Source organism: Rissa tridactyla, chromosome 21 (assembly GCF_028500815.1).
Source record: "Rissa tridactyla isolate bRisTri1 chromosome 21, bRisTri1.patW.cur.20221130, whole genome shotgun sequence".
In the NCBI taxonomy this organism is placed as follows: Eukaryota; Metazoa; Chordata; class Aves; order Charadriiformes; family Laridae; genus Rissa; species Rissa tridactyla.
Window position 1 is genome coordinate 2,588,301 of NC_071486.1, and position 5,375 is coordinate 2,593,675.

Here is a 5,375-nt window from a genome sequence, read left to right on the forward strand (position 1 = left end):
TGCTCCTGCATCCCCATCCTGCTCCACATCCTCCGTTTCCACCTTCTGCACAGTGAATTCTCGTGGTGACAGCGGCTCCCGGCGTGGCTCGAGGTGCTCAGTGCCCACAGACCCCTCCATGGGATGCTCAGCTGGCCACGGCCACCCTCTCCGGGCAAACTGGGGACAGATCGCTGGTCTGGGGCAGATGGCAGAGTCAGGCCTGGGGTATATTTAGCAGATGAGGCTGACTGCGATCCCGATCTCATCCCTTTGAGACATTTCTTGGACTCGGATCCTGGAAACTCATCCCCCCCTTTAATTTTTTTTTTTTTTTTTAGGCTCTGGTTTGTATTTTGTAGCTCAGTCTCTCACTGAGAGAGGGGGGTTGGTGGTCTCCTCCGTTTGTGTTTCCTTCCCCAGCATGGCCGGGCTCTGCCCAAGCTCCTGGCGAGGGACCCCTCCACCCGGCTCCATGCCCACCAGGCCCCGTTTTGCCCCATTTTGCCGCGGCACGGGTGGCTGTGCGGTGCTCACGGTGTCTTTGCACGCCCCGGGCTCTCCACCCATTGGAAGCCTTTGGGGATTCGGGTCCCCGGGCAGCAGCCTGGCACACAGGGCACCAGTGGCACGTGCCGAGGAAGCCGGCGGAGGGGCCGGTAGCCACGTGAGGCAGAGCCGGCATCACCGGCACGGGGCCGGGTTGGGTCGGTGCCACCAGGAGGGACCTGGAAGGGAAAACTCTGGGTGCACCAGGAAGCGCCGGGGTGACTCACGAGGTGTGGTGCGGTGCTGAGTCACGCTGGGTGCCCGGATGGGCACTGACGAGCCCCCCCCCCCCCCCCCATGCCCATGCCACCCCGGCTCTCTGCGGCATCCCTCCGCACCCCGCCGGGCTGGGGGTCCCACGGAGCCCCCGCACACCCCAGGTGTCCCCGCTGCCAGGACCGGCCCCGCTGGCGCTCCCTGCTCGCGGGGAGGTGACAGAGGGGAGGTGGCACCCTGTGGCACAGACCCGTGGGGTGTCACTGGGAGCTGGGGGCGGGGGGTCATTGGGAAGGGGAGATGCTGGAAAGGGGCAGTTCAGGGGGGAGCAGGGCAGCCCGTGCCCCCATTTCCAGGATTTGGCTTCACAGACAGTCCCAAATCTGATTAATTCAGTGGTGAGAAACACCGGGACACGCCAAGGTGTCCCCAACCACCGTCCTCAACTCCCCGATAATGCTTCTCTCACCTGCTCGGCTCACACATTGCCCCCGGGGGGGGCTGATAAAATTTGGGGCCCCCTTCCCGGGACACATACAGGTCCTTCCCCCATCCTGGGGGTGATCTGAGCCCCCCAAGTTACCGCCCTGAGGGGCAGCTGGAGCGGGAAGGCCGAGGAGCAGGAGGCGGAGGAGACAGATGGAGTCGTACAAGAGCGATGCTTGTCCTCGCTGGGCAGTGTCACCATGCCGCCGTGACCTGCGCCCGTCCCTGTGCGGGGCTGGGGACAGATGACAGTGACAGTGGGACCACGGGCGTCAGCCGGACCGTCGGCCAACATCTGCCCCGGTGGCTCTGCAGGCGGAGCCGAGGTTTTCCCACCAGCTGCACGAATCCAGGCTCCGTGATTCATCGTCGGACGTTCGTGACGGGGGCAGATGGAGGCGGGCAGCTCGGGGACAACGTGGGACATCGTCCCTTACCCCCGTGGCCAGATCAGAGACCTTCTCGTGAGCTAAAGGGAGAACAAACCGCCGCGGTTCGGGGCCGGTATCCCCTGGCTAGGGATGGCCAGCAAATGTGGGGAAAGCAAGAGCTTTCTGCCCAAATCCAGCCCTGATCCCACCATCTGTTGGAAATCGGGAAAAGCTCAGGAAAGGGTTGAGCTAACGCTTGTCCCCATTTCCTTCGGTGGAAGCAGAAAAGCCAAAGCAGGGTGAGAGGGAGGGATTTGGGCTCCCCAAGCTCTCGCTGGAACACAAGCCGCCGTTAGCCCAGCCGTTCCCTGCGGAGTTTCTCCCTCTCCGCACCCAAAAAGTCTCCGTGTTGCCCATTGTGGCTTGCAAACGCCCCCCCCCGGCTTCCCAAGCGGAGCGAAAAAACCTGCCGTGGGTGTCCAAGGCGATGCCACCCCATCCCGGGACACGGTTAGCGCACCAGCCGCCCGCCCCGAATCGCTTACACAAACCCTCTAACCCAAACCAACTGCGGCACGAGAAACAAATGAAAACAATTTAACAGGGGGACGGAGATTCGGGCCCTTTGTTTGCGCTGGCTGTTAACACCCGAGGAGCCGAGGAATGGAAGCAGTCGAAATGTGTATCTACTTTGGCCGACGGAAAGTGTGACGGATGCGCCGGCAGACCAATGGCTGGGGATGCTGGGGTGTGCGTGGGTGTGAAAGGAATGCTCGCTGCAAGAAAAGATCAAAAAAAAAAAAAAAAAAAGATGAGAGAGAAGAAGGAGCCTTATCAACGGCGTTTGAGCCCAAAGTGCGCGCCTTCCTTGGAGAAAGGTTTTTCTCGATCCCCAGGAATGAGGTTTTTTTCCCTGTGGCGCGAGACTATGAGGCTTCCGAAGCTTCAATTTTAGGGGGCTGGTGGTGAGGATGGATTTAACCCCCTGAAGTTACAGCCGGCGGCTGGTCCAGGGAACCTCCTGGGAAATGCGTTTTATTTTTGCAAAGATGGTGATAAAGCAAAGGGAAAAAAAATCAGGTCCCACCTCGACGCCAAGTGCCCCATCCTACCCAGGACCAATGTGGCGGCAGTGCCGGTGGCTGCGGCAGGCGGTGGTCACCGGCGTCCCCATCCCCTGCCGATGGGTGGGAAGATGCTGGTCCAGGGCTGAGCAGGAGGATGGGAGCTGGGGGCTCTTCTCCCACCGCTCGCTTCTCCCTCTGCCCCAAACCCCCGGGGCTCGGAGGGGGGGCTCCATGCACCCGTCCCCAAGCTCAGCCCCTGCACTCTTAGAGGGGGCTGCAGGGTAATTCCATGGGGCTCCAAAAGGCCAATGCCCCGCCGGCCGGGCAACCTGCAGAGGGAGAGGACTGGCCGCATCCCGGTGGGTGCGGGACAGGGGGTCAGCGCAGGGAAACCCGTCGCCTGGCAATGGAAGGGCTGGAGCTCTTTGGTCCCCGGCGGAGAGCATCACCTCAGCCCATGGCTTTGAAGTGGTGATACATTAATTAATTAAAGGAGCGATCGTGACGGGGTGTTTTTCTCTCCCCTTCCCCTCCCCGTGTGTTTATTTCGGTGACCTTTTTTTAGAGGGAAAGGCCAACCGGTGGCCGGTAAACTGGGCGGCGGGTTTGCGGGACGGGCTCTTTCTGCGAGCGACGGGCAGTAATGGGAAAGCCAATGTTTTTCAACTGCTTTTAAAAAGGAATCGTTTTTTAATTAGTGAATCCATTCTGGAGAAGTGTTGGAGTTTTACAACGTTGTAGCTGTTCTTGGTGTCTTGCCTAGACTTGGATGTTCTGGCCATAAGAAAATATTATTTATGGCGTTGCTGCTTGCAGCTCTTTTATATTATAATTTGGGAAAGGAAGTTGCTGTTCCCACCAGCGGACGAAGAATAGCAGAAACGAGGATTACGGCCTTCTGAAGGAGGAAAAAAAAAAAAATAAAAAAAATTAAGAGGCAGGAGAGAAACAAACCACCGAGCTGGGCTCGAATCGCCCGGCTCCAGAACGAGCTCATCCCGACATCGCCAGCGGTTGGGTCGGATGCTGTAAGCGAGCCCAAGCCCCAGCCCGGCGCAGCGGTGACCCCCTCGGCACTCCCCTGCGCGGCGTTCCATGTGTTCCTAAACATTTGCAGATCAGGCTTTTCTTCACGGGCTAACGCATGCCTGTTTGCTCATGCCTTACTCAGCCTAAACTCCCATTGAACTCAATTAAGGCTGTCATCTCCAGGAGCAGTCAATGTCATTTTTGCCCAAGTAAGGGATGAGTAACGAGGGTTTTGAACGGCCCTTGGAGAATAGCAGCCATTTTGTTGCAGTTTTGGGTCCAGCTTTCTTACAAGTTAGCAGCAGGCCAAGGGGGGAAGAATGCGATACGGCTTTATTAATCACACACGATCGCTGAACGCCCTGGATGCTTCGGGGACTGGCGCTTTACGGGCTGCGGCATTGGCTGTCTTGTCCCGAAATGCTTGAATACGACCAAGCTCGGCAGGAAAATTAGAAAAATATGTTTCTAGAAGGGATGGGATGTAAAGAGCATCCCTTCTCCAAGAGGGGCGCAGGGACGCTCCCTCTCCCCGATTTACCGCTGTAGGTTTTGGGTTCCTCGGCGCGTGCGGGACGCGACGGCCGGCGGGGACAGGGTTTTTGCCGCGTGTTGCCCGTATCGGGGCCGCGGTTCCCGACATTGGGCTGGGTCGCGGCCAGGGACTCGCATGCAATCAGCCGGCTGCGGCTTAGCGCGTTACCACCCATCGGCTCGCTCCGAGGAAATGACCGTGGCCTGGCTCCTGGCTGGGTTCCCTTGGGAAATCAAACGGCGTGGGCTGAGATCCCTGTCCTGGGGGTCTGGGCGAGACGGGGAATCTGCGTGCGGGCAGGGTGCGGGGGGGCTGAGGGTATCCAGGGAGGGATAAGGAGGGGGATGAAGGTGTTCGGAGAGGATGAGGGTGTGAGGATGGGGATGAGGAGGGGGATGAAGATGTTTGGAGGGAGATAAGGGTGTTAGGATGGGGATGAGGAAGGGGATGAAGGTGTTTGGAGGAGGATGAGGATGTGAGGATGGGGATGAGGAGGGGTATGAAGGTGTTTGGAGGGAGATGAAGGTGTAAGGATGGGGACGAAGAGGGCGATAAGGGTGTGTGACAGGGCATGAGGGTGTACAGAGGACAATGAAGGCGTGTGGTAGGGGATGAAGGTGAGCACAGGGAGATGAAGGTGGGTGCAGGGACGAAGGTGAGCACAGGGATGAAGGTGTGCGGAGGGGGATGAAGATGTGCAGAAGGGGATGAAGGTATCTACGGGGGACCGTGGCTGGCTGGTGACGGGACGGGACAGCAGCACCCTCAAGCCCCGACCCGGCGCTGCATCCCGGCTCTGCGGGCCGGAGGAGGAGGAGGAGGAGGAGGGTGAGGAAGGCTCCTAGAGGGCGCTCCCAGAGCCCGGGCCGGGCCGAGCCGGGCTCCCGGGGCTGCCCTTTCCACAAAATCCCCTCCCAGCGCAGGGGAAGCCCCGCGCCCCGGCGCCCGCTGCCCGTCGGGGAGCGCCGCCGCTCCGGGGGGGCGGGCGGGGAGGGAGGGTCGGGAGCAGGCGGGAGAGAGGGAGGGCCGGGAGGAGGAGGAGGAGGAGGAGGAGGGCAGCGGGAGGAGGGAGGAGGGTCGGCCCGGCCCCGCCGCCTCCTGATTGACTCCCAACTTTCTGCTCCTCCCTTGCATAAACTTTCC